At 34.2% G+C, this 8864-nt stretch overlaps 1 protein-coding gene across 1 annotated transcript in view; it reads right to left on the reverse strand.

Annotated features, from left to right (window-relative positions):
• LOC129005578 (muscle calcium channel subunit alpha-1-like) overlaps positions 1-8440 on the reverse strand; it is a 304273-nt gene extending 295833 nt beyond the window's left edge. Inside the window, exon 1 of the mRNA XM_054434499.1 lies at positions 8316-8440. The gene's annotated coding sequence lies outside the window, so the exon portion shown is untranslated. The remainder of the gene's footprint in view (positions 1-8315) is intronic.
• Between the last annotated feature and the right edge of the window lie 424 nt (positions 8441-8864).

The following is an 8864-nucleotide window of genomic DNA, read 5'->3' on the forward strand; positions in this document are numbered from 1 at the left end:
TATTAGAGACTAAGTAATTTGAATTTGAATGTATAGTTTTATTGTTGAAGTAAATAACGGTAAAAGCTGTTCGTATATATTAACACAACCAGATGGAAACTTTTTTGGAGGTACGGACCACATGGTTTAACATAAGGACCAAAATACCTTTTCAAACCTCACTCATTTGTAAACCTCGGCATCGCCTCGGTCGTGAAACTTGGGGTCGTGTAGAAAAGAGTCGCTTTACTTTCTAGTAATGAAATATGCTATTTTTATACTGGTTCATATATATGTCTTATATACCTATACGTGTTATAGTAAAATTTCAATCGGCTACACCCGAAAAAGAAGTTCGAAAAATCTTACCTTATGCTACTACAGTTTGAAATTAATATCATGATTGTGTTTAAGGTGGCTGTGAGTAATATTTATCAACAACTAAGTTTAGCTCACTAAATTGCTCTTGTACATAAGGCTCTTCTGAGTCATTTGTTAACCTTACTCAAATGCTAAAGCGCAAACAAAACAACAAACCTGAATTTTTCATTTAGCAATGACAAATTTTTATTCACAGTGATTAATAATAAAGGAATAATGGTTGGGAATGAGTAATCCTGTGGTTAGCTTCGACGTCAAAAATAAAAACAATCATCATTATCTCTAACCTGATCGTACCTTGCATAAAGCGTTGTCCGCTAAACGTGGGGAGTTTACACTGATGTTGGTTCATGTTTCGTGATTGATTTGGGAGAGCGGCCTTTAAAACTTAATACATACTGAACATGATTAAACAACCCAAAAACAACTATAAACTATAGCGAAAGAGAGAAACAAAGGTTAAGCATGCATTAAGTTTTATTTATTATATTAAATAAAACTGTAAAAGTAAATATACTAAATAAATATACTGTAAAAAGGATGTTTGGTTTTAAAAGAATGTGATTAAGTTACTACACAGGATAGTATTGAATTCTCATCAGATAATGAGACTAATTTACTCTTGTTGACTACCCAGTTTACTGAATTAAAATTAGCTACAACGACTACGCGAATATGAGTCCATAATATGCATTAAATTGAGTGTAATTATTATCAATATTCATTAGTAACGGAATCATAACAAACTTCGTGGTAGTAGCCATGAGTAGGCCTATACAAGAAGTTGTAAAGAATATTACAATGGGTAACATAAATGACAATATATCAAAAGACAGACTGGGATTTTTCAATGCAAGTCTATAGTTTTTTCTTACTAATAAAACTGTAATTTATTGAGTATTTTGTAAACAAAGAGAGAATTTTGTATTATAATGTTTGGGTGGATTTAAAGCTCATTTATCTTCATATGCATACGCAGATATAAAGTAATAATGTTATTTACGTTATCATAATACAGTACTAATTTTGATCGTAATTACTCGTAAATAACAGTACATATCTCAGACTGAGAAAGACCTGTACTTATTACATAAATTTTTACATTTTTTGTATGGGGTGGTCCATTCACTGTCCTAATTACCATATAAATCATACCTTTTGTTTAATAGTGTTATTAATTGAGAGTAATTACTATTTTTATCTGGGGACAAAATTTACACCGCTTGGAATCGAACCAGTTAGCTTCAGATTTGAAGGCGAGGACTATAACTACTTGTATACCCAGACAACAATCTAATTTATAATTTAGTATTTAATAAACCGTGATTTAATAATAAATAATTCGTTGAAAATCTAGTTTGTATTCGAACATAAGGTTGAAGATGAGTATATGTCTGCAGCATGTAATACTTTTGACAGATGAAAACCCTCCGTAGAGGAGTCCAAATTGGTATGAGCTGGTCGAGTCCTCACATCAAAGCGCGAACACAGGTGTCAAGTTGGTTTGTTACTATGACCACCCGCTGTCACACCGAAACATTTCTCGCTTTTGTAAGAAAATCGTATTACAACATGCGAAGTTGTAATAGACAATGTATTTTTTTACTTGATCTCACTTTTAAATAACTTCTTGATTAGAATATTAGGCGTTGGCGGTATTATATCAACGTGATGTAATACATCTTACAACACTTTATGATACATGTACATTTAACCTAGTGGTGAAAACATTTACAAGGTGGTATATACAAAATATGTTACAATGGGTACTTATTTCTACGCCAGTGGCATTTCTTGAGAGAGTCACGAAAGATGTTTAGTGGATGTGCCGGGGATTGAACCCGTCCTTCCCGGACCGAATTCCGAGACGCTAACCACTAGGCTAGCAACACAACCCACTTAGACTTCAGCAATGGAGTCTCTGATTGGGCCTGATGACGACAGAGGTGACTGTTCGAAATCCATAGTGGTTTAAAAAGTTCATAGATCCGAAGGTGAACTATTTTAATTTTAGTTTGATGGACTTTTCCTCCGCTTCGTGTTTTGACTACACTATGATTCGGGAGGTAAGGGAGCTCCTCCCATTTTTATAATGACATAAATAATTATCTACATTTTCCTAACTACCTTAATACAACCACAGAAAACACAACCCACTGGCATACACCACCATTTGACGTGTGGCGTATTGAAATTTGTGTATACTTAGTTGTTTTTAGTTTCAGTTTAGTTGTGGTTTTGTATATTGATTTTAAATTATGAGATATTTAATGTAATACATGTAACGAACGAGTAGGTAGGTTAGGTTGGATAGGGTGGTTAGATAAAGCGGGTTGTAGATGTTCACAATATGACTATATTGTCTATAGAAGCGCTGGACTTTGGATTTTATTATTCATTTACACGGTCATGATAAAATCCATGATGGCGTGATAAGCTTATTTTGACGTGTGTTAGATGTCTTAACAAAGCCAGAGTTTGATTGTGTCGACTAAATGTTTACCTCTTCTTTTAGGGCAAATATTTAATCACACATTTTCCTTTTTGGTCATGGAGCAAGCGGTCATATTGACAAATATATCTTCAATTTTGTCATTCTAACTATTGCGAACTTTGTAAAATAACAAATAATGGTGTTTTCGAGTCATCAGTGGACTCAAACGTTACTTGACAAAAACAATCTAATTGTATTCGGCTGATCAATAGTTTAAGGATTATGAATCTATAAATAAATCTTTATTCCATGAATGTAATCCAAATCCGTAAACGGATCTATTTACCAAAACGTTCCTTGCCAGAATCCACCACATTGTTAAAATCTTTATTGTAAAGTGTTACAAACCACAGCTATACATCAAACATGTTTCAGTAAACATCAACTATGTAAGCAACTCACTAATGATGATATTTGGTGTACCTCAAAATGATTGTTTGTTTGGGGTTAAATTATTGGCTTAACTTTTGGTCCAAACAAAGTTTAACATCGTGCATGTGGTAAACCTGACACAATCTACTATATTTACGTAATCTGCTATATTTACGTTTAATAGTTAAAACTGTCACGCTTCATTTCATTGTATGCTCCACATGGGCGTGTTGAGCCCGCGGGACACCTGATGAGCCGCGTGTACCACTGGATGGGCGTGTTGGGCAACCAGCACCGCTAGATGGGAGTGTTGGGCCACCAGCACCGCTAGATGGGAGTGTTGGGCCACCAGCACCGCTGGATGGGAGTGTTGGGCCACCAGCACCGCTAGATGGGAGTGTTGGGCCACCAGCACCGCTGGATGGGAGTGTTGGGCCACCAGCACCGCTGGATGGGCGTGTTGAGCCCGTGAGTCTATAGTCGTAGGTGGAGGGGAGGACTTGTTTGGTCCCCCGCCACCTTAAAAAGCGTATACATGGTATACGTTGAGTATTGACGGAGTTGTCGTCGGACTGCCTAGAGAGTGCTAACTTCTGAGCAAGTGACGCCAGAACCGTCTCCAGTGGAGAGCAGTAGCACATTACACCCGGAGACTCTGCCTGGTAGGAGGACTACGGACCCAGGATCAAAACTGTATATACAATTGTACATAGAAACCTGTGTGTTCGGATAAAAGACCACTAAATAAAAGGAAGTGTAAGATACCCAGTCTTTCACTTATCGACCCTTACCACCCTTTATCCTAGTGCTCTAGAGGAAACTTCCTCACAAGTTGTCCAAATCATCTAGATCTTGGTCCAAGAAATGTAAGCATTCGATTAAAGGTAACAGACACCAGGGCATTACATCTTACCAAGAACCAATGAGTGATAGCCTTTATGTAAAAAATTATTTGTCCCTAAAAATTAAGAACCTTCAAAAGATAGGTTTTACCACTGGCGTACCAAAAGTGAGGGTCACGGGTCACTTTTAAAATTAGCAACATTTCGAACTTGGTTATACGTTGGATGGATACGTATAATTTTAACCGTCCATTAAAAATACGGTTGAAAAAGAAAATAGTTGAAATACATTCTTTAAAAATAATGTTCATTTACGTAGATGGAACTTACTCTTACGGAACTGATAGTCAAATTTATTATTCAGTGAGAATCGGCGAGTTGAATTAAATGTGGAGTATTAAATAAATATACCCTCTTGGAAAACGTAATTGTTACTTGGTATTTAATAGTAAACAAATCAACATCATATGATTCAATGATTATTTGTATTTATATCAGTGTTAAAGTTGCCTAAAATCATTTTGTAGCCCATTTCAGTGAAACGCATAACTACAGACACATCAGGCTCATTATCACTTTCAATAAAACAAACACAAAATGACGAACGTGCTCCCTGCCTAATTGCTTTTGTTGCAAAATAAACTAAAACGACCAATTAGTATTCTCAAAATTTATGAGGCTCGTCATAAAAAATATGATTAAATTATTTTCTGCATTTCTACTGTGTTATTTGTTTTACTGTTTGGTAAGAAAATAAAAGACAGGATTTTGTTTAAACACTACGAAGTAGGAAGTAAATTTAGTCTTATCAGTCAATGAATGTGTTTACTATTATAAGTAATAACTAATAATCATATACTCGGCTCCTTCAAGTACCACGGACTTGAAAGTTATTGGTCCAAAACCATAATGAAACACATATATCAACAACTGTTTTATTATTTTAATTTAAAAAAAATGTTGATAAATGTATTTCACAATACACAAAATGATTGTATCTAATTGTGTAACAACCCGATTAAGGTAATTCTACAGTGAAAAGTTAACAATAAGCTTTAACAGTATTGTTTCTTATCAACAAATGAAAGCTACTTGAGTGTGGTTCCGAAGGTCCATTTATTATGATAAGAATATTCTTTTAAAAACCAAAAGGCCAAAGAAATTCAGGGTCAGGGTTTATTCAAAGAAAATCTTGCTTAAAAGGGAATCAAGCCATACGGTTTAATTCCATTAATCCTATCAAGGGCTGGTTTTGTAAATGTTTAGATAAATTTTGCCAATTTATTTAGAATTAAAATTATGCATATACCAAACAACTTTTAAGTATCCGGCTCTCACATCTGATAACACATTGTTTTCCGTAATGATAATTTTGTGCAATCAGGGTATTAAAATCTTGTTCCCCCATACATGCACTAAACATGAACACTGTTCACTGAAATAGCAGCTCATAGACCTGATGAGAGATTTGCTAACACTATATGGTTTACTATTATGAATTACCTTAAATTCTATTTTTATCTCATTGTACTATTGTTTCCACTGGTCTAAAGTGATATTTTAAGGCTGGTCAGTACTTCAACTGTCGTTAATTTAGCGAAATTGTTCAGATGGCTCCTTTGCCTGTCTATAAACTAGTCTAGAGCCCAAATTTTGTCATTTATGTTTTATTCTTCTTGTTATTAGTAGCTTTTTAAATATATTTCTTTTTACTAACCCTTGGGCGTTTCTTAAATTAAGGCTCAATAGAATAAATAAATGTAATACAGTATCAAATACTAACCGTCATTATTAAGTTTAATGTATATATTTTACTACTGATCCCAGTTTACTGTACAGTTTAATTACAGTATTATCAACTCACACTTTACTAAACGTCTAATTAAAAAGTGTTTTTGAAGGGAGAAAACTATATTCTTGAGTAATCCATATACTAAGTTCCAAAATAAAAATTGAATTTATATTAAAGATTTTTAAAACTCTAAGCGTCGCACAGTAGATGTTTTAGCTGTACAAATAATCATATGTAGTTGACTGTCAGATCTTATTTTCAACACATATATTTGTTCACAACCAGATAGTTCATTAAAAGGTCAGCTGGTCAAACCAGGATAAACAATTTCAATAATTTCGATCAATAACAAATTTTTGAAACGTGTACTGCCTACCTTGCTGCAAACCCAAGAAATTACTGGCCATCCTGCAGCATGCTATACAGGGCTGAAAAGTAACTTACACCCCCCCCCCCTTAACTTTTCAACCATTTGAGATATTTGAAATCTGTTTGTGGCAACCTTCTTAAGTATGAGGGGCTACAATAATTATGGTCAATTTTGAAAAGTTTTCCCTTAGAGTTGCGGGGGTAGGGGGTAGCTCAACATGTTAAAATGAGTAGTATAGTCGAGTTTGGTATCTTTTAACAGGTCTTAAAAAAACACAAAAATTGACATAAATAAAACCAAAATCGGCCGACTAATAACAAAATGGCACCCTAAAACGTTTCAAATCCAAATAACCATGAGGGTGGCTGAAAATGAACTTGCACTCCCTTTAACTTTTTTACTATTTGAGATATTTAAAATCGGTTTGCAGCAACTTGTTTGGATATGAAGGGCTACAATAATTTTGGTCAGTTCTGAAAATTTTGCTCTTAGGGGGTAGCTGGGGTAGGGGGTCAACAAAATGGCAGATAGAAATGATTAAGACAATGGTTATTAAAAGTAATTTTGAACTGCCATTTCGTTATTAATGGTCCGATTTCTATTTCATTTATGTTAATTGTTATGTTTTGTCAAGACCTGTAAAATGATACCAAACTAGACTATACTTGTTATTTGAAAATTATGAGCTACCCCCGACCACCACTACCCCTAAGGTTAAATTTTTCTAAATTTACCATAATTATTGTAGCCCCTCATATCTATGAAGGTTGCCGCAAAAAGATTTAAAATATCTCAAATGGTTGAAAAGTTAAGGGAAGATGAAAGTTACTTTTCAGTCACCCTGATGCATATTCATTGTTATATAAATCGTGGTAAGAAATTTGTGTTTATGATTAAGTTTGTTTGAACATTATTATGAAAAGATTTTAAATGCATTTCATATTATTTAAGGTTAAATAGGCTATGTACCTCCTTATGTGTTAAAAACGTCAATGTAGTTGTATGCCACATAAAGAGGTTAAAATGTTCAAATAAATTCATCTAATTAAGTACTGTATTGCAAATACGTTTTCACTCATTATTTCTAATTAATTAGCGTTAAACATTATTTTGAGAAGGTTACTTTTTTAAATCTACATAGTTGTAAGCCATAATTCATAAGTTCATCGTAGCACACTACATTTAAACATTTCCATGCAAATCACTCGTATATACACTACAGCTCTCTATATAATCTATTTTATAAAATATACGTCTTTTTTAGCTGTTAAAGATGTTTAAAAGATATAAAATGATGTATTTAGAAAAACAGACACAGAAGAAAAATTATCTGCTTTTCTGAGTGTAAGTATATCCCTAATAGCACAAACTCAATTAACATTTTCTTACAAGGAAACGTACGTCATCACTAGTTCTGAAACAGGTGATCTTAAAATTAAAGTTAAATGCAATCCTCTTCAAAAGTAGGGCAACAAAAGTGTTCTGTTCTTGGTCAAGCCCCTTGATAATATTGTTGTTTTAGAATATAAGTGACTACCATCATACAAAATGTGGATTGCTTGAAGTTAGCATTAATAAGTTTCGATAACAACGAAACCATCCAAAATCAAGTAAGGTTGAGAGAAAATGAAATTTCATGAAACACTTAGCTTTTATAACAGCTTTATAAGCTAAATTAAATATAGGTTTTTTTTTTAATCGATTAACATAACGAGTGTTTATATAATACTAAATTCTATAAGCGAAGGAAGCAGGGTTGCCGTCAATGTTATTTGCCGCATGGTCTGACCGACCGAGTTCTTTTCGATGTCTTATGTCTTCCAAACTAAACCGACCGAGCGATAGCCGACATGTCTAAACAATTTGCATGAAAACGTAACACTTCACTGACCTTAATTTTTTTCATATGATTATTGTTTTTTAGTCTCTTAATACAAATGAATACAATTTCAAACGTTTATTTTCAATTAAAGAGTGACTTTTTCTTTAGCTACAAATGGCTTTTGCTACAAAATCACCTTTGTTTGTAAAACCACGCTTTCAGGAATCCAAATTGTTCGGATTTGTTTCTGTCTAGTTACTTACCTGATGTTTGTTGACTTTGTTATTCCAATTATGTATGTAAAATCCACACAAGACACAAATATCCACAACACAAATCGCACCGTCTCCGGAAATCACCACAAACAGAACAGCTTACCCGCAAATCACGGACGGGCGACTGTGATGGTATTAATATCAGCAACGGGCCAGAGCGCTGGCTAGAGCGCTGATCCAAAATTAACCCGGATACTATCAGTCCCAATACCATCAACTTTGTTGTTGCTCAGGGTACCCAGAATGCTATTATCAGTTCCAAAACCATCAATGTTGTTGCTCGTTTCTAAAAAGCTAACATCAATGCCGAAACACATTCTTTGTGTTGTTTGTGACTTAAGGTACTAGAATGAGACTTCTATTTCATCCTCTGGTTTTGGACCTCTCGATCACTTTACAATTATTATGCTACTCAAGAGGTTAAATACCTCATTACCAAATCCTTGGTGGTATGTGTTTTGACCTATTCGGATTCGTATACTATCATGACAAAACCGTCCACTGCTGTCGTTGTTTCTTTAGGGTATGCTCACTACT

The sequence above is a fragment of the Macrosteles quadrilineatus genome, unplaced genomic scaffold, assembly GCF_028750875.1.
Source record: "Macrosteles quadrilineatus isolate MER2022 unplaced genomic scaffold, UCM_ALF_1.0 Scaffold_24__1_contigs__length_1734639, whole genome shotgun sequence".
In the NCBI taxonomy this organism is placed as follows: domain Eukaryota; kingdom Metazoa; phylum Arthropoda; class Insecta; order Hemiptera; family Cicadellidae; genus Macrosteles; species Macrosteles quadrilineatus.